Here is a 25,635-nt window from a genome sequence, read left to right as displayed (position 1 = left end):
ATATATTTGTTTGCAATTGATGATTACTGGGATAACATTACATCGATTTCAAAACTGCTGCATTCAAGATTCGCACACACTGTCCTTGGGCAGAACACGATCACGCTCTGTTCATTCACCCAGCCTACTTGTAGCGAGAACTGGTCCCAGTAAGTTTGTCATCACGAGAGTTGACTAATTCCAATCATGACTGCAGCTTTGGAATCACACTGACTGCACACAAACAGATGTCGCCTTCCAATTGCTTTACAGTTCCTGTGTCCAGCAAGTTCAGCAACAGCAATTCAGCTGTTAATCTTTTTAATAAAAGAATGGAGTGCCTTAGCTCTGCTCCAGTTATAACTGCAACGGGAAAAAAGTGAAATCAAACTGAGATAAAAAAAGAAAAACGTACACAGTTTTGAAGCAAGGACTTTGAACATCAGCAAGAAATAATATGAGCTGTCGTCTCCATGGTGATTTTTCTCAGTCAGTTTCCATAAATACATTCTTCTCAAAAGCTCACTCGCACAATAATGTCTTTGCATTTGGGAGGGAAGGTGTCAGGTACCCTCAATATAGAATAAGTAATCATTCCAATAAGTTTCAATCAGATGCACATTATTGCTTCTATACAGAGGTAATTAGATTGCTTTGATTGGGGGAATAAAGCTGGTTTCTCTTTTCTTTTGCACCACTGCACAAGTTTGTTAAAAAATGTCTTGGTCCGATTTCAGAATTCATAAAACTGACATGAAAAGAGATGCACTATTTACAATATGTATTTAAAATAAATTTTAAAAATGTGCAAGATTTTTCTTTCTCTTTTTATTAAGAATGTCTTCAGAACATACAATTGAGCTGCGTCAAAAACAAGAATTCTGTTGAAGCTGCCAGTATTTTTCATTTACATAAATACAAAAAAGACTACATAGCACTTTTTAAGGGCTGGAAGAAAGACAGGGTAGTGTTGGAGAGCCATAACTACTGTCCTATAAAGGGGCTGGGGGGTGCATAACTACTGTCCTATAAAAGGGTTGCTAAGTGGGGGGTGCATAGCTGTTGCACTGTGTTGGTATGTATGACTACTGTCATGAAGATTCAAGTTGTGAAATTATTTTAGACTATCATCCCCTAAGTAAAATTAATTTAAAAAAATGTGCTAGGCTTTTCTTTCTCTTTTTATTAACGTTTTCAGAACAAATAATTGAGCTGCGTCATAAACAAGAATTGAACAGCAGTTGAGGGCTATGAATTCTGCTGAAGCTGACAGTATTTTTTATTTACATAAATACAAAAAAACTACATAACACTTTTTAAGGGCTTGGAGAAAAACAGGGCAGTGTTGGAAAGCCACCTCAATTGAGGGAGATGCTTAACTGCTGTCCTATAAAGAGTCTGTTCGGGGTGCAAATACATTGGTGTGCATGACTACTGTCATGAAGATTCAAGTTGTGAAATTATTTTGGACCATCATCCACTAAGTTTGACCAAAGGAGTATGGTATTCTCAAATTAGATGGGAACCCAATACTTCAAAAGTTCAAATATATGACAAAGGTGTATCAAAATGTATCAATAACAAACATCAACTCTGGTAAAGTAAAGCAGTTTATTGAGCACAGAACAGCTAGATAAATGCAGGAGTGATTCAGTTATGCAGTTCAAATTTACAAATATAATCAATCAGTGAAAATAATCAAAGGGTTCAATCAAGCCAGAAGAGTATCTATAACATTAAATGTACGAAGTGGGCATCTCACAGGGGTACTCAGCTCATTACAAAAATGCATGATTGCACTTGAGAAGGAACAAAGAAGGGTCACAAGGCTGATCCCAGGGCTCAATGTCATGCACTTTGAAGTCAGGTTAAAATAATTATATTTCTTCAGCCCGGAGAAAAGAAGGGGAAGAGACTTACAGTTTTTCTCAATCGCTAAACAGTTACTGAAACTATTTGCACAATTCTCAAAACAGTTAGCACAAACACCAAAACAGATTTGCAAAACATCAAATACAATTGCAAAATGAAGCAAACATGTTAAAATGTAGTCATACATATTGTAAAACCTGATATTTACATCCATTTTTCAAACATTTAGGTTCATATTGTTTAACTGTTCAATCAAAATAAAATGCAACTTTCAACTGGAACTACATCATGCAATTCAAAGGCTTACATTATCAAACAGAAAACCAGTATACACAAAACTTTTAAAATGCTTGCAATTTCATGGGCACTATACAATATCAATTTCTACATACTTGTACATGCTGATAGTGTAATCTCTTCACCCTTTCACTATTCCTTTCAAATTTAACTGTCTAGATTGCCTTCATGCTGAAATTATGCCTCTTGAGAACGAGGCCAATTGTTGACACACTTATGCTGTTCAAACCATGAAAAAAATCCTCATGTGCATCTATGTAGCTTTGTATCTCACAAAGGCAGATATCATTGTTGGCACAGACCAGATCTACAATGGCCAGGTCTTGTTCTGGTGTTTACCATGGGCAGCTCTTCTTTCAAACCTTAAAAAAATAAAATAAAATAAGAATAATATTGATATGCTAATGTACAATCCATATGTGACTGTATAAAACAAAGTAGTGAGCTGCGTCTCCATGTAAGCTGCTAATTACAAATTATAGATGCAACTGTTGATCGCCACAGATTTGGTTGCACTGCCACTTGTGTCGAATACCACAAGTACGATCACACCTCTGTTCACGTTCACGTACCCGACCACTTCCAACAACTTGCCCACCTTCTCCTGCCTGCTCCGCGTTGCAGCACAATGTGTGACTTATTTTGGGGTTAACATCAACCGTGTACGTATGAGTGACATTTGATTGTAGATTGATAATTTGTGCAATTTGCACTTCCCCATGTGGAATGTTTATTTAAAGTAATGAGCATCAATTGTGAGCAGCAGCATACAGATATATGTGTTTTGTAAACAAGACACTCACTTATGAAACTTGTATTAAAGTGATTGAATTGCATTAAGTGAACCCTACAGATGGATTTAAATTTTGTCTTTTGTATGTTAACCAGAGAAATGTGTTGGTTAGTTTTGCAAACGAGGAGTCAGTTTTAGTGTTTGTGTTAATAGTTTCAGGAATTTTGCTTTATCAATTGACAAAAACTGTAATTAAAATTCTAAATGGTACAGATTTAGTTAACCTAAGTCACTACTTCAGTAAGACAAGAGGACATAAATGGAAGTCGAGTAAAAGTTTAGAACAAAACTCAAGATTCATAAAATAGCCTATCATAGCATCCAAAACACCAGAAACACTAAAAAAAAATAAAAAAATAAGGACATCCCTGAGCAGGACAAATAGTGCCCTGAAGGGAAGAGGCTTGATGTGCCGAGCGCGCCTTTCTCATTCCCAAACTCCATTTGTTCTTATATTTAACTTGCTGCCTCCTAGTGATAGAACTGCAGTTCAACTGCAACACATTAGCATTCACACACACACACACACACACACACACACACACACACACACACACACACACACAGTCACACACCCCTCTTTGCAGGCCTAGTGAGGGGAGATACTTTGTAAAGATAGCGTCCCCTTGCACTGAGTAGAAACAGCCTGCTTCAACACATTCTATTCTTTGCCCTTTTTGTATTTTATTAAAGCAGGCTAATTACGAAACTGGATAATCCATCTCTCCCTGCATGACTTTCAATTCCCAGGCCTGCCGCTCTTTATCTGTTGCTCCTCTCCTCTGAGGAAGCCTGTGATGGTCTTTATCTCCTCCATTTCAAATTAGTTTGGTGTCAACAACAGCACGCCTGCCCTTATCCCCTCATCTCGCTTATTTGCTGATTATTCTCTCTTTCCTTGTCCTGAAGGTTACAAAGTCAGGGCCTCACAAAAGTTTGCCTTACTTTATATTACGAATCACACACAAGAACCTATCCAATCACAGTTATTTGAGAAAAGTCCAGTAACTTCTTTTTGTTCAATTTTGTCTTTTTTTATGTAACACAAGTAGATTTTTAAATCCAGTGACAGAACGACTGGTTGAATCGCACTGTTTCAAATGACAATCCGTTGTGATTACTTGGTAGTTTTAAAAATGTCCTGGGACATATAATGAATTCTAGTGGAAAGCCATATCAATCACATTCCAGTAAAACTCACAGGGAATTGAAACAATTCAAGTGTAACCAAAACAACCCAGGTGGTGTTATAGTGTTCTCGTTAACTAGGAAAACTGTGTGATCTGGGAACCAGGCGCAGGGGCGGATACGTGGGTATGTGCTGTTGTCTGAGGAAACTGAGTTCACCTTTTTGTTTCATATATAATCCCATTGCCCCCATGTGTAAGAGTGTAAATGCATGCCGTGTTTGCTGAGATGTGTATAAACATGCTTTGCTATCTATTAGCATGGTCATTTGTGACAGTAACATTGCTAAGAGACCACAATAAAGCCTTGTACTCAGAGTTCTAATACATTTGAACTTTCTTCTCTAACTCTTTTCTATAGCAGTCCTGCATAAGACCATGTGCTTATCTTGCTTATTATAAAAGTGCAAGCGTGATTATATGGCAGTGATACATTTTTTAAATAAAAGACATTGATAAAGACCTCTAGTAAAATGTGTCATGAAATTTATTTAATTTTCCTTTATGATTTCTACAGTATATGAGCAGCTGGCTCGCTCTTGTGTGTCAGAGGTCAGTCTGTAATGCACACTCTCTCATATCCACTCCACGAAGATTAACTTTGACTTGACCGCGAGCCATCTCTTATCTCCTAAATGGAAACATTGTTAATGTTCCAACAAAAGGGATTTTTCCAGTACTCTTGAATGGACATTAAATATGAATACGAAGTCTTTGTAGTGAGCAGGGTGTGTGCTGAATTCCAAGCCTGGGAGAGAGGGAGGCTCAGTGGGTCTTACCACTGCTCAGGGCACTGGCTCTTCACCTGGGTCATAAACAATGCAAAGGCACAGAGACAACAACCAGGTTCCCATTTACTAGACTGATTAACATACTTATACAGCATTACCAGAAAATAGACCAGATCCTTTCGCTCTCCCCGAGAGACTTTGGTTCACCATCTGCATTGCCGAGATGGTAGCCGAGGCACAGCATGGCTGGAGGAGGATAGGATGGTGGAAACATTTTCATCACACAGCCATGGCGGTGGATATGTGACATAGATGCCAGTAGGCAATTAAAATAAGCGTCACTCTCATGTATGTTACTGACAGAGCACACAGCCATATTTGGTTATGTATATTGACCAATCACAAATTAGAATGATTTTCTGATTGAGAAAACAGTGGTTTAAAAATAGTTATAAATAACAAGATAGGAAATGATTGGTCAAAACAGGTTCAACCAGAACAAGGACATAATTAGGACATAATGTGCAACACTGCCTGCTTTATTATTTGTTTCAATGAAGTTGTTTTTCATATTTCCAATATGTTTTGTCAAGATAAGTTCTGTGCATTTGAAGTGCATATTATTTAGCAATCCCAAGTGGAAGAAGTATGTAGAGGTTATGGAATATTGCATGTGTTTCTTTCTAGACCGTACAAGGAAGATCAAATGAAAGTGCACAACAGGCAAGATTTGTTTTAGTTGCTGGAGCCTCTTTAATCACAGTTTCAAGAGAAAACATTACATCACACCAAGTTGAAGATGTACAGTGTTTCACTGGTGTGAAAAGAGAATCAGTGGATTACTTCAGAGGAAAGATACAGAAATGTGATGCATCAAACTAGTGCTTGAGATACTTACCTTACCTCTTGTGAGAGAGCAGTGGGGCTCTTGACAGCCACAGGTTCAAGAAGAGACCAGCAAAGGAACTACTAAATAACCTACTGTTATGTAAATTAAATACATTGTGATATTCCAAATAGATGTTCAATTTTGTAAAAAATATATGTACAAAACTCAAATCTAACTTATAAACCCACAACATGTACAGCAAGGCAATGCACACAGACAGATGTAATATCCCCAGTATGCACTCTTCCACAAATACACACAGGCACGGCGCTAACATACATCACGCTAGTGCCTCCCACAATTGAAGACATTTGAAATGTCACTACACACTATCGGATCAAATTAACAGAGTGACAAGCAATAAAAAAAGAAGATATAAAGAAGAAAAGGGATTATGTTTCCCCATTAACCGAGGAGCAGAGAAGATGGATTTCAAGCAGACCTTTGGCTTCAGAGCTCAGCCTCGCTCTGTAACTAACTCTCCAGCAGCTTGATAAACCCTTGGGCTAATCTCGACCCATTCATTTATCATCAATAATTCAATTACTGCGTTTTGTCACCAAGCTTTAGCGCTGTTTAGACTTGCAGGGTTCTTTCTTTAATTATCCTGGTTTGTTTTATTGCTCACAAGTTCCCTTAATGAAAAAAACATGCTTTTCTACCTAGTGGGGATGGCAGCACAGGAGTATGAATCTAAAGCCATTTCAATTCCAGCACCCCACCCTGCTTTCATTGACTTATTCTATTTTAGGAGAGATGCCGATCATAAAAGTGTGTGGCTTGTGTGGGGGGTGGAGGGGAGTGGTGTTGGGATGCCAGCATCACTGTCAAGCCCTCCTGAGGTGTCGTGGGCTAAAGTGACAAAACACAGATGATGGGAGGTGCCTCCCTGATGACCCCTGCGAAGAGCTTCATATGCTGGTTTAGCATTTGATCTCAATACCATCAAATGCTATGAATGTTTCATTATGAACAGGCTACTCAAGGCTGTAAATATAAGTATAATATACCGTATAACTTTAAACTCCACCAGAGTTTGTTTACAATATTTTGCCAGCAGACCCAGTGCGTATTGGAGACAGCCTTTATGGAACAAACATATATTTAATACAAGGTAGAAAAGTGTGATCCTTATACTTTTCATATATAGAAATTGGCCCACATATATTAGGGCCAGTTTCTATATATAAAAAAATATATAAGGATCATACTTTTCTACCATATATTAAAAATATGTTTTTTTTCCCCCCATAAGGGAGGCGATTATTTGAAGTTTTATGGTAGATTTTAAATATGTAACTGGCTCACCAGAACAAGAATACAGTAACAGAATGAGCTTAGGGAGTCACTTATTTGCTCTTCAGTCTATTATTCTCATATAATCTAATTTGAAGTACATTACAGTGAAAAAATATAGAAATTAATGTATTGATTTAACTAATAATGCACACCGCAGGCAAGCGACCAATGGAAAATTTTAATTCAGGTATACTCTGCACGATTTAACCCCTTTTTTCTTCATGAAAACATGATGGGATCGCCATTGAGAAACACAGCTAAATCGTTCTAAAACCTACATCATTCAGCACAGAGAATATGCTTAAATGAATCATGATAGCGATTGCAATTGCAGATGATTTATGACTGTGAAGGACGCTTAGGGCCCGAGGGAAATATTTATTTACCCGTAGGTCTCATCCGCAGGTGCCCGACGTCTGCCTGTGCGAGGCCGGCTGGAAATACGTGAACAGATACATACCAGTGCTGCAGATAGGATGTGGCTATGAGCCACCTCCCCCCAAAAGACGAGACTGTCAAACCATGAATGTGTAACAAACCCAATCCTTAAGCAACGACCAGTATACAACGACTAGTATTTTGTGACGGAAATACAAATAAACTACCCTGAACAATATAACTCTCCAACGCAGTAGGATTGTGCGACAGAACCAAGAAAAATTGCTGGGTAAGTCAGGATTGTTTACAACAAATAGAAAATAGGAAGAAAATTAAACCAGAAGGCAACACCAGAATTCAAATTGCAGATGTTATTGAATATGTGTGGAATATTCTACTTGTAGACAGCTGTATCAAACATTTGGTGTACATTGTTTGATACATCTGTTTTAATCAGACAGCATTTGACCCATTCAACGTGTTTACCAGAACACGCATTAATACCAGTCATATAGGACAGATCAAAGCTTTCTGTAATGTACAGCCTAACATAGCCAATGTTGATTAAATTGTTTACCACCGAGTTCATCAGGCAGCCCTTATAGGAAAAAAAAAAAAAAATGTCCATGAAACAACCACAAGCACCAATACTTTAAAAGTCCCAAGATGTTATATCCGATCCGTATTGAGAATGCAGTTGAACCAGAAAAGTTTGAACACAAAACAAAAATGAGACTTTTGTGCTGGTTGCTAGTTAATCCCCAATAAATAAACAAAAATGATAATAATCCAAAACAGTCAGAATTGCCCAGATAATCCAGCAGTAAAAAATAAGATTCCTCCCCATTAGGGGATCTCATCCAGTTCTTCCTTGGTTCTGTAGAGCTTGGAGTTTCTAACCAGGTAAGGAGACAAAAGCTGATTATTTGGATAATAAATGGATTAGTCACTGTTGTTGTTCTTAGGATCCAAATAAACAATTTGAATGATGTGGATAGTTTCAGTTTGGCAGGAGATTAGATAACTGGTTACTTTCAAACTGGAAAAATGGCAGATTAGAGAAAATACACTGTTTCTAACAACCAAAAGATTATTGCTTCCTGATTTCTCCTTTACAGACCAGCAACCTCCCTCTTTAAACATTCTGCATCCACAAAAGCCACACCCGAAAAAGAATCACCCCAGCAAAAAAGGAACCACCCCCTTCCTAGGAAGATGTAGTCCTATTTAAAGAGCCACCAATTAAGATACTTAGACTTAATAATAAATCAAGCCCAATAAGACCTTTGCCAAGGCAATTAGCAAAACATCTGAATCTAATTAGAATTTCCATGTGGAAATTAAGGAAAAGATCATTCAGTTAAAACAAGAGAGAAAGTCCAATGCAGAGATAAACCCCTTACCAAAATTTAACAGTAAATTGAAATAGCTTCACCTAATTTTACCTTATGGAATCTGAAAGGCCCACTTTAAAAATGAGAACAAAATGACTTATTTAGCAATTGAACAGATAATTAAATTATCCTGTCCAGGTATTCTGATACTCAATTAATTGCAGCAGGCAGCAAATTACTTATGCTGCATTCATGTAGCTAGTGCTACAAATGGAGAATAATAAATAATTAACGCACCCCACAATTGAGAGATAAAATTGGTTGGAGGCCTAGTCCATGGTTGCCCGACGGCTACCTGTGCGATGCCAGCCGGAAATATACTAACAGATACATGCATTCCAGTGCCCTAGATAAGAAGTGGCTGTAGCCACCTCTCCCCGAAATGACGAAGCCAGCAAACCATGAATGAATAATGAAAAATATTTAATGCTCTCCACAGTGGCACTCTGCCACCTAACCCCCAAATATTGAATTTAATGAAAATCAACAGCTGAGACACGGCACATCCCCCAGAGCATGACTGCACAGAGAGAGAGAGAGCCCAGCCTCTCAAACACGACCACTCACCCCGCAGAACTACTAAATACGAACCGCTCAGCACTCCGGTAAGGTTCTACTCACATTTTTTTTTTTTTTTTTTTAATGGGCAACCCTTCCTCCAGGCTCTAAGCGGTCAACTCCCATTTCGGCCTCCCAGCGCTTGACTGAGCAGCCGAAACCAAAAGAATCAACAAGAATGAAAAGTACAGAGAGCTTTTATGCGCTTCTTATGACCTATTGGTTACGAGCAGATTCTCCTTCCAGAGAAGCAACCAAGTTTACAATTCTTGCCATGCACTTAACACAAAGCTTCCTTTACTGTACATAAATGCAATTGTGTGTAATGTACTGATTTTGCCAGTTCTGCCGCAGGAAAGACACAGTTACTGGGTAGTTGAAGCCATCAGGGAGGGTTGCACTTAACGTAGATGAATGTAAACGAGCACACACTTTTCTAAAGGTAATGAAATTAAATCATCATTATATCTAGAAAAAACACTTAAACACATTTTACAAATGGCATGTTTTAATTAGGAAATTATAATATTAGCAAACCTTCATCATTTCAAATGTATTCCAGATGTTGGTTGATAATGAGTTTATATCCTCCTTGTGGTATATAGGGTTTGCCCTGCATTTATTACATTATTACCTATTCTTCAGAATGCATCCCTGTAACATTTCAATAATAGTTCCTGGACTAAAAATGTTTTAGTAAATCTTAACACAAATTGCAGGAAAACTACCTGACTGAAGACAAAAGAACTCCATGCTCTCATTTAGATAAGTCAGTTATGTAAAGAGCTTAAACCTTCTAGCACCTGTTGTTTTCACCGTGAAACCTGAAACATGGACTTTTTTTACATACTGTAGAAGACAAGATTGCTTGAGGCCTGATTTGCCATGACAAAATATTTCTTAAAATATATATTCTTTTTATATATATATTTATATTATATAATATATATATATATATATATCTATATATATATTATATATCTATATATATATATATATATATATATATATATATATACATACAGCTCTGGAAAAAATTAAGAGACCACTGCAAAATTATCAGTTTCTCTGGTTTTACTATTTATAGGTATGTGTTTGGGTAAAATTAACATTTTTGTTTTATTCCATAAACTACTGATAACATTTCTCCCAAATTCCAAATAAAAATATTGTTATTTAGAGCATTTATTTGCAGAAAATGACAACTGGTCAAAATAACAAAAAAGATGCAGTGTTGTCAGACCTCGAATAATGCAAAGAAAATAAGTTCAGATTCATTTTTAAACAACACAATACTAATGTTTTAACTTAGGAAGAGTTCAGAAATCAATATTTGGTGGAATAACCCTGATTTTCAAGCACAGCTTTCATGCATCTTGGCATGCTCTCCACCAGTCTTTCACATTGATGTTGGGTGACTTTATGGCTTTACTCCTGGTGCAAAATTTCCAGCAGCTCGGCTTTGTTTGATGGCTTGTGACCATCCATCTTCTGCTTGATCACATTCCAGAGGTATTCAATGGGGTTCAGGTCTGGAGATTGGGCTGGCCATGACAGGGTCTTGATCTGCTGGTCTCTTAATTTTTTCCAGGGCTGTGTATATATATATATATATATATATATATATATATATATATATATATATATATATATATATATATATATATATATATATAAGAGAAAAAATTGTTTTTGACTTGAATGTAAATAATAATTTAAGATATTGAGTGTGGGCACTAACGTGAATAAGGGTAGACAGTCAAGACTGGGTGTTATTTCAAGCATATACGGTACTATTCCATGATGCTAACACCTCATTTGCTTACCTAATGACATCTAGGTCTTTAGTATAACTTGCCCAATTTTCAATAAACTCTTCATTGCAATTACTCTACTATTCTCTACATACTGTTGATTTACAACATTTTAGTCACATTGATCACAGTGACAGTCGTAAGTTATAGGTCTTGGGCCAGATCACAGTGACAGTCGTAGTTACAGGTCTTAGGTCTGATCGCTGGCACAGTCATAGTTTTAGGTCTTGGGTCTGATCGCAGTGAGTCGTAGTTACAGGTCTTTGGTCTGATCGCTGGCACAGTCGAAGTTGTAGGTCTTGGGTCTGACTGCTGGCACAGTAGTAGTTATAGGTCTTGGGTCTGATTGCTGGCTTAGTCCTGATCACATTATTTCAACCCACTTCTAAACAAGCCTAAAATTGGTAATGTTAACAAGAGGGTTACACCTGATAGAAATCAGAGTTTCCACTGGGTAAACCCAGCTTACACAACAGAGTAATCATTCTTGCTATAGAGTGAGGACTGATATTACATTGACTGAAACAGACGTGGCATGCGTGCATATCCTTACAATTATCCATTTTAACAGCTGTCCCAAGCAGTCCCTTCAGTGGGAGTTGTCATTTCTTTGTTTACAGACGAAATGTGTAATTGTTTTTGGAAATACAGAAATATGTCTCTTACACCAGGGAACATGCTTTCTCCAAACATGTGCTTGGAATGTAGCTCCAATCTGATGCTGAGTGTCCAGAGGAGCATAGGAAATCTAGACCTCCTGTCACGACCCTACAGACAGAATGACGGTGTGTGTTCTTTTGTTCTTCCTGCATAGATCTTTATTTACAGAGCTTACTAACTATTCAGATTCGTAGCTGTAATTTCTGTCCACTGTTGCAATGCAGGCTGTTACAATTTTATTAAAACCAGTCATTACAGAAATCTTTCAGAAGGGTGGAAGCCTGCTATATAATGATATAAGCAGAAAGAGCAAAAAGGAAGGATAGAGAACAGACAGCATTGTCCAATAGTAATATAATTTTCTGTAGTATGTACTGCAGTATACTGTAGGACATTGTTTTTGGATAGTATTTTATATTAAACAAAATACATACCTTTAACCTTAAGCCATATAATAGTAAAGCTCCCCAACAAGATGACTTCTTCTACTCGTACGAACATCATCATTTACCAGTAAACAGACAGTAAAACGCTATTGGCAAAAACACAATGACATATGCAATCTTACTGCTCAACATGCTTCCCTTTGACAGCATTTACTATAAAATATGTTTTGTCCTTTTATCCAATTATGAAAGCCAATCCTGTTTCAACCTTGATCTCCCTTTAAAGCTTTACCCTTTGCACACTGTGAAAATTCTACTCTTTTCAGGTCTGCCTGATATGACTGTAGGGCTTGCATCAGTGCAAACATGCACCTACTATACAGCATTATACCTCTATAGAATGCTGAGGGTCTGAAGAGTATTAAGAAAACAGTGATGATGAAGTGCACCCCGTGATTATCTACCTTATCTAGATTGTCTTACTTTTGTAAAAAAAAAAAATTATATATATATATATATATATATATATATATATATATATATAATCGAAACGTTGGGCAGCTGGCTGTTTGAGCTAATATATATATATATATATATATATATATATATATATATATATATATATATATATATATATATATATATATATATATATATTTGGGGGGGGGTGTTGGGTGTTGGAAAGCATTCTTGCTTATGTAGAGAGATTTAGTGTGCTTTCTAATAATTGTTGTGCTTTGAAGGCATGGTATATGGTAATTGAAACTATAGCTACTGAAATGCTGCATTGCCTTTAAAAAAAGTATTTCTGTTGGCTTGGGACTTCAGTGAAATATGTTTTAATTGGAGAGTAATCCCTGAAGTTTCTCCTATGAATATTTCACTGCACTTAATATGTTGTTAAAATAAAATAAAAGCTTTCCTGGATTACAGACCTGACTAACTGTGCTTTGGTTGATTGTTTGAAGTCTGCCGAAGGCTATTATGCAAATTTGAAGATTCAAAAATAACACACTTGCCACTGCGTTGTGTGCAATTACGTCATCCATCTAATTCAATCAAAAGAATAATGGGCTGTCTGCAGATTTTTTATTTTATTTAAAAGGACAGTTTTTTTTTTAAGAGAATTATAAACATTATTTTAGATTAAACAGTGCATCAAAAACAGAATACACTTGTAACCATCTGAAACAATGGGCTTTAAAAACAGAATACCCTTCTAACCCTCTCTGAAACAATGGGCATTAAAAACAATGTCTTAACACAGCAGTCCTTCACGTTTTGTGTTCTGTATGTACTGGGAGAAGTTCAGTAAGCCACCAATCAAGCAAGCACTTTTAGGCTTTTGTTTACCTCCGAGTGCTTTGTAAACAGCTCTATGTATTTTCAGTCTGCAGTATGGATATGAAATGTAATACAAAACAGGCTTCAGTTGTTTGACAGTATTTATAATCACATGCTATGCTGAAGCGGAATTTAAATAAAGTCAAAACAGACATTTTAGGGGAGTTATTCATAAATCATAATAGCTATTGTAGTATATTGGAAACAGAATTTGCAAATACAAAGGCTTTAAGGCCTCATCAGTAAAAAGGTCACTTCACAATAATTGTGGTACGTACAGTTGCCCATAGGGGGCGCTGTTTTCCATCATTTGTACAGGCATTCAAACGTCAGCATGTTGTCTGTGTTGGACATGGCTGAACTGGTATTGCATTAAGAGCTGCCTGTTACACAGCCCAGATGACAGTTCATGCAATGTTATATAAATTATGGATGTACACCAGCACCCATAGTGGAAGTTATGCAATGGGGCGCATGTCACATGGCAACTCTCCCTCCCAGATTCCAGGGCTCTCTCTCACGAATGTAATCCCTTTTGTTTAGATCTCATAAGCAGTCAGTACAATATAATAACCATACACGTCAAAAAGGAGAGTAGACAAGAAAAAAAACAAAAACAATGCAGAGTTTGAAAAATACAAACACAATAACAAACACGAAGGAAATGGGGATCTTCTGGAATCCCTTCAAAGTTTTGCAATTGGTTTCAAATTCATTAGAGGACAGAATGAGTGAAAACTTCTCTTCTCTTCACTACAGGGCATCCTGGACAGTAGGTCTTCCAGCTTTATGGGATACATCAAATAAGGCCTAAATGTTTTTTTTTTCTTTTCTTTTCATAATTTGTAATTTAAAAATGTCCTCTAGCAAAGCCAGGTGTGCGGCGTATGCTTGAGCAGAAAGAGTTGCATGTGGTCGTGTCTGATAGGAGGTGCGCACAATGGGAGCCATTTTATCTTGCTGCCATCAATGTTTTCGCTTTCACCTGAAAAACAACAAATAAATATGTAAACTAATGTCTGTTTGACAGGCAGCCACCTCAATATACACCAGATCTTGTTACTCTCAATAACCTGTGCCTAGAAATGTCTTTAGCAAGTTTTATCACATTTAAATGAGCGGTTCTCTAGATATACACTGGCGGTCAAAGCCACTGAAACAATGCCTGGGGGCGGGACACGTACTGCCCCTTTTATCCCACTCAGCCCTCTTATTAAATATTGTGGTATCGCGCAATAGATTAATATCTCTGCTTTAAAAATATGCAAAATATTTGAATTCCAATCTGTACTGATTAGTATCAATTTGTGACACTCTAAAGTGTGACAAACAATGGTCTTTGTCTTGACAAGCTTTTTAAATCAACATTCAGTAACCAGCACCTCTGTACTCAGCAGAAGCAATGGAAGAGATTTGGGCCACTGAAAAGAAGACTCTGTAGACACCAGGGATCCCAAGTACTAGTATTTAAAGGTACAGGTAAATTGGAAATCACCTCCAATCCCCACAATCCCACAATGCTTCAGAATAACATTATTTTGTGGATTTCAGTTTGTTCAAGGAAGATGAAAGCCAGGGAAATAAAGCAAACACAAAACAAATGTCTGTCATCAGGCACAAAGTCATCTTCATAAACAGTGTGAATTCCCTTGGCTCCATCCCTGCTCCTTTGATCGATGCCTCTCCGCCTGCTTCAATAAAACAGATGGGATTTCCTTGTAAATCATTCTTTTTGTGAGGTGTCATATCAGAGCGCTAAACCACAGAACGGGAGAGAGGCAGCTGCTTTGATAATTGTGCTACAGAACGGCCAAACAAGGAGAGTATTAAAAAAAAAAAAACTATGAATACATGAACAGCACTGATGATCTGTCGCTATTGGGCAATTCAAATGCTGGGAGCCAGTCCAGGAACCTTCAAATAAGAGGGTGGTCTTTCCACTGGAAGGAAAATAGTTTCTGGTAAGGAATAAATACCAGAGAATTGTATAGTTTTATAATTTATTGATTTATCTGGTTAACATGTAATTGGACAGTTTACCATCACAGATGTTATTTATTTGATGCTGCTCTTAATACTGAATACTGGGGCGGTAATAAGATTGAATGCAACATTACATTGCTGTCAATAGGAGCAAATCAGGACTGTAAAAAAGAGGCTTGAATTGTGAGGTGGCCTTTTTTGCTGAGGTCATCCTAATGTCCGGTTTCACTGTAATTACTTTAGAATGACTTGTTTGTTATTTTGGTTGTTGTTCCCAGTATAAAGTAAAGATATCACTTGAAAAATAAACTATTCCCTTCCCTTTGTAACCCTAACCCTAACCATAGTGATGAGCGATTAATCGAAAATACAGTTAATTTCCAATTATTAAATTAAACACAGAAACCGACTTCAAACGATTAATAAACTGCATAATTTTGATCGATTATTACACTATAAAACTACACGTTTTCTTTATAGTCACTCATCATAAAAGTTAATTCCGCATCTCAGCCACTTTCGATTCCAGTGGTTCGCTTCAGGCAACCACTCAAGCTGCTCTCTGGGATCTGTAGTGCAAGAACCTCGAGACCTGCCCTCCTATAAAGCTTCCATGATGCATACAAAACAGCAGCACAAACAAAAACATACAGGGAGCAGAGCGTATCAGAACTCTTGGTTATAAATAATTGACATTTTGTTCCGCAAGAGAAAAGCGGTGGATGATAAATGATATAAAATATAGGGTCAGTCCAAGTCAGATCAGTCACCCTCGAAACAGAAGCAAAGGTTCATGGATGTTAATATAAATATGTATTTATAAGTGAACTCCCCAAAGTTATCGTATTGTTTTACTGGGACTTTCACTTGTATGTATCTGTTATTGTTGACTTTTTCTCATATTATTTTAGACAGCAAGCCAGGCAAATAAATTACATTTTGTTTCAAATAAACAAAAATGTTTAAAATTACTATTGCTTGCATTACGTTTAATTTAATATTACTGGCAATTATTTTTATAATATTTAGTTTCAGGTTGCCATTCTTGTATTAAGTTATATTTAATGAGTTAATAAACTTTCAGCCATGTATTATTATTATTATTATTATTATTATTATTATTATTATTATTATTATTAGTAGTAGTAGTAGTAGTAGTAGTAGTAGTAGTAGTAGTAGTGGTGGTGGTATTTTCTATTCTACAGCATTATCAACCCTTGAGAGTTAGGGATTCAAAAGAGCTTAAGAGAAGGTGACAGGCAGTTGAGAGTAAGAGAATGCTTTGTCAGATTGTGTGTGCTTTTTTCCTTTATTTAAAAATGGTTTCTGTAGTGGTATTGTTTATATACTGGTTATACTGCTTTAGTAGTAATTTCAATATAGGCAAACTATATGTTTTGTAGGTTTGAAAGTGTTGTTGAAAAAAGTTATTGAAGTTTTGTTGTTGTTTTTAATTATAAATAAAGAAACATTTAAATCAGGAACCTTTTTGTGACTTTTTCCACGAACAATGATGTTATTAGAATAAATCGATAACCACAATCAGGATTATTTTCAAATATTGAAGTGATAATTGCTCATCACTACCTAACCCTAGCCTGAGCCATTCCCTTCACATGCCATCATTCGGAGTGGTTCTCATATTCATTTCGTTCAGGGGCTCCTCCTTAGTTCTAGTTGCCTGCCAGTTAGGCAGGCTAAATCAGCCACATTCAGGCTATATTAGGATGCTCGAGCTCCATCTAGTGCACAGCAGTGTATTGCAATCAAAGCAGAAAGAAACTGGATCAAAGTGGCAGACCACTAGAAGGCGCTGGGTCTTACTTTTATTAAGTCCCTCTGGCTGATCTAGCCTACGCTACACATGTCTTTGGCAGGCAACTCCAACTGAGATACAGACTTGTTAAAAAAAAACAACTAAAAAAAACATAACATCATCAAAAAGTTAAAGGGACAGGAAAGCACTCAATGTAACAGTGGAGCTACTTCCTGTTTAACAGGCATTTTGAATGAACAGTATATCGTTGCAGGGAGCAAAATGCAGGAGCCGCCATAACTTCCTACAGCCATGCACAATACAGACACCATTTCACATGGGGATGAACAACTTGCTTTGGTTTGGTTTGTATTAAACTGGCAATAGTCCTTCAGATGCCAATAACAGACTTTATCTGATGCTGAATGCTTTAGGTGAACAAAAACAAACAAAATAACTTGTGATGGACTTCCACTGTATCTGCCAACTAAACTAAATTTATTCTCAAAGATAGTATTGTGTGGTGTTTTAAGACCTGTCCCGTATTCACCGGGAGTCTCCCGTATTTTGGACCCTTCTCCCAGACATCTCCCGGGACAGATTGTTTTCCTTATTTTGCTAAAAACTCTACTGTTAAACCCTCTTATGTCAGCAAACCATTACTGTCTGCAAAAGCCATGGCCGGTGGGTGGTTCTGCAATCCCAATCTGTACATAGCAGTGTTTAGGGGAGCCCTGTGGCAGGCATGCTTTCTATGTGCGAGGCACGTTCACATGCTTAGCCACACACTAGCACCTTCAGCTAAAGAAATAAATATATCCGCTAGAGTATTACATTCTTTAGTATTAGTGTATTGCTGTGTGTATTAATCTGTATATAACAGATGTAAGGTAAAAATATATTTTTGTGGCAACTTAATTACGCTAATGACCTTCAAGGTACATTTTCACGGTTTGTTGAAATCACAATCTGTTTTAAAAACATTGGCATATTAAAATCAAGTATTGTACAGTAATGCAAGTATTCACTGTTTCAGATCTGTCATTAGCTTGCACAGTGTCTTTGTAAAGCAATACTGTAATTTAATCCCAAAGGAAAATGGAAGACATTGGACTTTACCACTATATAGTACAGTATACAACAATACAGTAATAAAAAGTTACTGCACACAAAAAATAACCACACAACATGTTTAAACAGATAGGCTGTACGTATAACAGTTAGTAACTGCAGTAAAACATGTCTTAGCCTACCCGATTATTTTAAACATGACAAATTATTTTTAACATAAAATTTCAATTGAATAACATAGGTCATTAGTAAATTATCCAGCAAATAGAAAATAACAGTCAATATCACCTCTTTAGAAAGCTGGACATGTCAGTAACATCGGCAGTCTAATGCAGTGCTACTATTACTGTAGTTTTTTTTTTTGTATTGCTCAAGTGAACAAGCATCCATAATACCTGATTTCACAAAGCCCACGGTCATTTCTCTGGTCATCTCAAATTTTAGCAAAATAAGCCATTTAGCATTCAGAGGACAGACAGCAGAAGTGCGGAGGTCTGGGCGTACCTCCTCAAAGGAATGCTCTTTTTCAGTGCATCTCAAATAACATCACTGTACCACTTTGTGAATTGGGCTTTCATTTTTGTTTTAATGGCACCATTCCCAGAAACATCCAGAGGCTGGAGTTCACTTGTGCAATTTCCAGGAACAAATACCTGACATATATCGTTCTCAGAAAGTTTCTACAGGAAGGCTTCAGTTCTTAGAGCTTTTTGGGTGTTTGGCAAGCCGAGCTTCTGGAAGACTGCTTCAAAATATGGAACAATAACTGTGTCTACATAGCACAGCATGGTCTCCTCTGTAGTCCAATGAGATTGGCTATGCGAAATATCCCACCCTTCAGGTAAATGTACCTTGGGGTGGACCTGCTCTGTTTTCTCAGCATAAATGACCCGGGGTCACATCATATCTCCAGAACTAGCGACATCAAGGAGGAGAGTGATTTCAAGTTTGTTCTGCAGCCATGTAACTGGAACTTGTTTTGACCTTTTTTTTTTTTTTTTTTTTTTTTTACATACAGTGGTTTGCAGAAGTATTCACCCTCCTGCAAAGTTTTCACATTTTGTTGGCACTTGAGCGTACTCCACGACGCTTTCAAATTAGACTTTACATGTAAAATCTACACAAACTACTCAACATAAAGTTAAAAAAATGCATATAGAATAGAAATAAGTAAGATTTACATAGAAAAACAGATTAATCTCAGTTGCATAAATATTCAACCACTTTGCTACTGCAGTCCTAAATCAGCTCAGGTGCAAATGATTTGTTTGAAAGGTCACAACATTTGTGAAATGGTTTCAGCCTGTGTGCACTCAAAGTCATATAACTTGTAGATAATTTCCCTCAGGCATATAAAGACTTTCAAGCTGCAACTCACATAGGGATCTAACAAAGCAACCATGAAGACATAGGAGCTTTTGAAACAAATCAGGGATAAAGTGGTAGAGAGGCACAGAGCAGGAGAAGGGTACAAGAAAATTTAAAAAGGCGCCGATTATCTCAGCACAGTGAAGTCTATCATTAAAAAGTGGAAGATGCATCATACCACCCAGACACTAACCATATCAGGTCGACCTCCCAAACTGAGCAGCCAGGAAAGCAGGAAACCGCTTCGGAATGTCACTCTGAAACCAACAATGACCTTGAGAGATCTGCCAAGTTCTGTGTCTGAGATGGGAGTCAGTGTTCACACATTGACAATAAGTCGGTCCCTACACAAAGCTGGCCTGTATGGGTGGGTGGTAAGAAAGAAGCCATTACTCAAAAAGCCTCAACTTAAAGCACGTATGGAGTTTGCGAAAAAGCATGTAGATGATACTGCCGACATGTGGAAAAAGGTTTTGTGGTCAGGCGAGACAAAAATTGAACTTTTCGGTCTAAATTCAAGCGTTATGTCTGGTGCAAGCCCAACACTGAACATCAACCAGCAACACCATCCCAATGGTCAAGCATGGTGATGGCAGCATCATGTTATGGGGATGCTTCTCTTCAGCAGGGACTGAGAAGCTTGGCAGAATAGAGGGTACTCTGAAACTGGAGAGGAAATTAAAATGTATTTCATGTATTCTGCACTTTCCACTGTATTGTACTATTTCATGTATTATGCTACTATCATGTATTATGCATGTTCCACTGTATTCAGTGTACTATGTATTATGCTACTATCATGTATTATGTACTTTTCCCTGTATATCATGTATTATGCATTTCTCTGTTTGAAGTATTATGGATTTTCTTGTATTTATTGCATCACTGTAAAGCGCTTTGTGATTGTGTTCCACTATGAAAGGCGCTATACAAAATAAAGATTGATTGATTAATTGATTTGATTTCAGCAGGAAATGACCCAAAGCACAAAGCCAAAGCCACACTGGAGTGGTTGAACAAGAAGAGAATTAATGTTCTTGAGTGGCCCAGTCAAAGTACTGACTTGAATCCAATCAAAAATGTATGGCAAGACTTGAAGATTGCAGTCCATCGACGATCCCCAACAAACTTATCAGAACTGGAGCAGTTTTTCCTGTGAAGAATGGGCAGAAATTTCACCATCCTACTGTGAAAAGCTAGTAGACACCTATCCAAAAAGACTCATAGCAGTGATTGCTGTAAAAGGTGCTTCTACCAAGTATAGACTTAAGGGGCTGAATCCTTATGCAACCAGCAAATTTCATTTTGTACATTTTCTTTGCAAGTTTTGCTGACATTTAACCTCCTCCTCATATAACGATAGGCTGCGGATGTAACCCCGGTTCCATGAAAGAGAAAATAACCATCAAGGTATGGGATATTGCCGTCAGGCAGTAGGATTGGCTGAGCTTTATAGCAAAGCTGCCAATAGGCCTCTGCGCAAGCTGACGTGTAAGCCTGCCCCCCTGGGAGCTTACTATACGCAGCGCGCAGAGACTCTCTTTCTCTTTTGCTCTTCAGGCCGTGAAGGCTTCCGGAGAGACCTCGCGGCTTGATGGTTATTTTCTCTTTCAGGGAACCGGGGTTGCATCTGCAACCTATCATTCCCTTTCAAGTTGAAAATAACCATCAAGGTATGGGAACAGTGTACCCAAGCTAACGCGAGGGAGGATTCTCGGCAGTAGGACAGACTTATGTCATAACGCTGTGTAGGTAATACATCTAGGCATATGCAAAGCTGCGCCTCAGCGTCTATGCTCGCAATGACACCTGTCCTAAGGTGTAGTAGTAAACACCATATTGGCATGCTGAGGTACCATGGAGTGTAGTACAGATGCTCCAAACAATGGAGTGGAGGAATCCAGTACGTTTAATCTGTAAAACCTCATAAAGGTATGCGGTGCAGCCCAACCGGCTGCCGCGCAAATGTCAGACACTGGCACCCCTCTAAAGAGGGCCCAGGATGTCGCCATACCCCTAGTGGAATGCGCCTTCAACTGCCCTGGTGGTGGAAGGCCTGCAGATTCATAAGCAAATTTAATAGCATCCACTATCCAGTGGGAAAGGCGTTGTTTAGACAACGGCTGACCCAAGGTCTTAGAACCATGGCATATGAATAGTTGTTCTGTTTGCCTCACAGTCATTGTATGGTCAATATAATACTTCAATGCCCGCATGGGGCACAACATGTGTAACCGTTCTTCCTCTGGGGAAGAAAAAGGAGGAGGATAGAACACCATCAACTCGACTGGTTGGCTCATATGAAACGGGGATATGACCTTGGGTAAAAAGGCTGGATTTGGGCGCATGGAGACCTTAGAACCGTCTCCTGCGAAACAAGTACATGATGAATGCACTGACAGTGCATGTAACTCACTGACGCGTTTGGCTGATACCACGGACAGCAGAAACACGGTTTCAATAGACATGAGCTTCATATCCACAGTGTGGAGAGGCTCGAATGGTGCCTTGGTAAGGGCTTCTAGCACCACGTCAAGGCTCCATGATGGTAAACTGGTCGTTCTTGGAGGTCGCAAACGTCTTGCGCCCTTGAGGAACTGCGATGCCAGAAAATGGCAACCTGGTGATAACCCGTCAATGCATACATGGCAAGCTGATATGGCAGCTAAATACACTAAGTGTAGAGGGAGATTTCCCTTCATCTAACAGTTTCTGTAGAAACTGTAATATCACTGCCATAGGACAAGATATTGGGTCATGGCCCCCTGCCAGACACCAATCTTGGTACAACTGCCACTTGTACGTGTACTGCGACCTAGTAGAGGGCGCTCTAGCGCTCTGAATCACCGCTGTCGAGAGACCTAAGGCTGACAGGAGCTCCCGTTCAGGGGCCAAGCCCATAGCTGCATGAGCTTGGGGTTCAGGTGCCAAAGCCGTCCTTTGGCCTGGGATAATAGGTCTGCTCACAGGGGAAGCTCCCGCGGTTGACCATGCAGCAACTGCACCAAGCTTGGAAACCATATCCTCCGAGGCCACCGAGGAGCGACCTGGATCGCTGTCGCTCTACCCTGACCTTCTCTAAGAAGGCAGGGAGCATCGGAATCGGTGGAAATGCATACAGGAGCCCTGACGGCCATTCTTGAGCCAGTGCATCGACTCCTAGGGGGCTGTCGAGGCCCCTCACCGAGAACCATAGGGGACAATGCGTGGTCTCCCACGAAGCGCAGAGATCTACTTGCGCTATGCCTAACCATTCCCAGACGCGTTCTACCACCTGGGGGTGGAGACGCCATTCCCCTGCAAGAGGTCCTCTTCTGGATAGGAGATCCGCTGCATAATTGACTCTGCCCGGTAGGTGAACCGCGTGCAGAGAGGTCAAATGCTGTTGTGCCCATAGCAACAGCCGTGCTATCATCCGGTGAAGGCAAGCGGACCGTAGGCCGCCCTGGTGGTTGATATACGCCACAACCGTGGTGTTGAGCCCATAAGGGAGCTAGAATAGCATCCATACACTTCGAAAAGGTTTGAGGAGCTAGTGACAGGCTGAATGGTAGGACGCAAAACTCGTACACCCTGCTCTAAAATGCGAAACGCAGATACTTTCTGTGACCCGGGCAGATGGGAACGTGAAAGTACACACCTGTCAGGTCCACGGTGGTGAACCAGTCGCCGTTTCAGACATACTGGATGACATGCCTGTGCGTAAGCATCCTGAACGATAACACCCGCAGGTATCTGTTCAGTACTCACAGATTTAAAATAGGGCGGAACCCGCCGTCCTTCTTGGGCACCAGGAAGTATTTGCAATAGAACCCCTGGTCGAACAGAGCAGGGTCTACTTATTGAATGGCACGCTTCCTGAGCAATGCCTGTATTTCCACATTCAGAGTTGAGGACTGAACCGAGTCCTTCACTGCAGTTACGACCACCCCCCTGAATGGGAGAGGCTTTAACCGGAACTGAAGGGTGTACCCAGATGTCGTCGGTGCATTATTGCCAGAACTGGAGCTGTGGGACAGTGTAGGGGTGGGTTAACAGCTGCCTGGAGATTTCAGGGCTGTTTTGGCTGCGCTCGTTCACGAGGGGTCTGGCCAGAGCCACAAGGGCATGGCCTGCCTCCTCCCTTAGGGTGCCACCCTCCGCGCTGCGGTCCTGCAAATGGAGGCTGACCGCGCGCTGCTGTAGTTGAAGGAGGTGTCTTAGCACCCCGTGGCAGCGGCAGATGCTGCGGTGGTGTTCTACGCCACTGGTGCTCCTGTTGTTGCTTAGGCTGGAAGGGCTTATGCGGCCACATCTTCCCCATCTGCTGAGATGCCACCCAGGCTTTAGCAGAGCACTGTAGCATCTCCTCTACCGCTGGGCCAAATGTGTGCCCCGGTGTGATGGGAGCATCTAATAATGGGACCTTGTCAGGCTCTTGAACTCTCAACTGCGAGAGCCAGAGCTGCCTTCTGGCAACTACCAGGGATGCGATACTCCTGCCCTGAGCCTGTGCATTTAGCTGGGCTATCTTCACAAGGAACTGAGCGACCAGTGCCAATTCCGCCCTCAGAGACGCCGAAAGGTGCTCCGGGAGATCTTTCACCAGCGACGCCTGGTAGACTAAAAGGAGGCTGGCCACGTTGGACAACCTAACTGCCTCTGTGGCCGCTAAGTAGCCCTTCTTTAAATGAACCTCCGTGGTCCTGCACTGTCTGTTAGGACATGCAGGGTCTTTAGTTAGGCCCGAGAGCATAGGTGTCTTGACTAGGGCCGCGAAGGCGACATCGACTGGTGGGAAGGACGCCAGTCCCGCCTCACTCGCTCCCTGCATGGCAAACGTGGAAGCCTTCTGCAAAGTTGCCGGTGAAGAAGCTGGGGCCCCCCAGGTAGATTATACCTCCTTAATAAAATCAGGGAAGGCTGGGAGCGTCCTGGGCTGTGGAGACCGCACAGACGGCGACTCAAACAGTGACCAAGGTAATTCTACGGTTTGCCACGCCTGACTTGTCCCTATAACGCCTGTCCCGACGAGGGGAACAAGAGCGTCCCCTATGTCGGGGTGACAAGGAGCGAGACCGTGACTGGCGAGGGCATTCCCTGCAAAGGGAGGGGCCTTGGGGTCGGATAAATGGGCTGCGAGAGCGTTCCCGAGCACGTCTATGGTCTGGGGATCTCTGACCAGCTGTAAGCTGAGAGGGGCTCCTGGATAGCTGCAGCTTGACCGGTGGAGTCCCTTAGACACGGTGGAACAGACAAGGTGTAAGACGACCCAGAGGAGGGGGAGAGGCTCCCAACTGCTTTCCTCACCCTGTGGTTGAAGACTGCGCGGCTGAAAATTAGCACACAGTGCACAAAACGATCTATCTGCCAAGGCAGACGCAGACAATTTTGCTTGGCAGGTGACGCAACGGTGGAAACCCAGACATCTTAATACGTCGAGGTGCATGCGCAGAGCGTTGAGGCGTCGAAGAGCCGAGCGTGAAGGTGCATGCACCGAGCGTCGAGCACCGAAGCGGCGAGCATAGAGGTGCATGCACCAAGCCCCAAGTGCCGAGGCACTAAACACAGTGCGGCGAAGCGCTACACCAAATCGCCAAGGCGCTGACACTGAGAACGCCGAAGCGCTGTGCGCCGGAGCGCGTGTACTGAGTGTGAAGACGCTATGCACTGGACGCCGAAACGTCAGCTGACCCGCAAAGTGGAGAGCTAAGTGCTAGTACAGTGTCTAGTCTAAAGACAATGGTGTTGTGCTATACCTACCTGTTAGATAAGAGGCAACTGAAAGTGTCGTTGGCGGTAGTCTTCCTAATATGTTGTATGGGAAAAAAGTACTTTTCAATTTTTTTTTTATTTTAGAGGAACTGCAGTCGCACTAAGTGCAGATATATGTAGCG

At 40.0% G+C, this 25,635-nt stretch overlaps 1 protein-coding gene across 6 annotated transcripts in view; it reads right to left on the bottom strand.

The window, feature by feature from the left end:
• Positions 1-1,584: 1,584 nt before the first annotated feature.
• Positions 1,585-25,635, bottom strand: part of LOC121294497 (CD276 antigen-like) — a 124,858-nt gene continuing 100,807 nt past the window's right edge. For 5 of the 6 annotated variants that reach the window (XM_041218252.1, XM_041218254.1, XM_041218257.1 and 2 more), the window contains exon 8: positions 13,317-14,566. The gene's annotated coding sequence lies outside the window, so the exon portion shown is untranslated. Of the gene's footprint in view, positions 2,511-13,316; positions 14,567-25,635 lie in introns of those variants that run through there. The other variant, XM_041218253.1, reaches the window with a different exon arrangement.

Source organism: Polyodon spathula, chromosome 19 (assembly GCF_017654505.1).
Source record: "Polyodon spathula isolate WHYD16114869_AA chromosome 19, ASM1765450v1, whole genome shotgun sequence".
NCBI classification, from domain to species: Eukaryota; Metazoa; Chordata; class Actinopteri; order Acipenseriformes; family Polyodontidae; genus Polyodon; species Polyodon spathula.
Note: the sequence above shows the minus strand (reverse complement) of the source record. Positions and strands in the feature narration are given on the sequence as shown.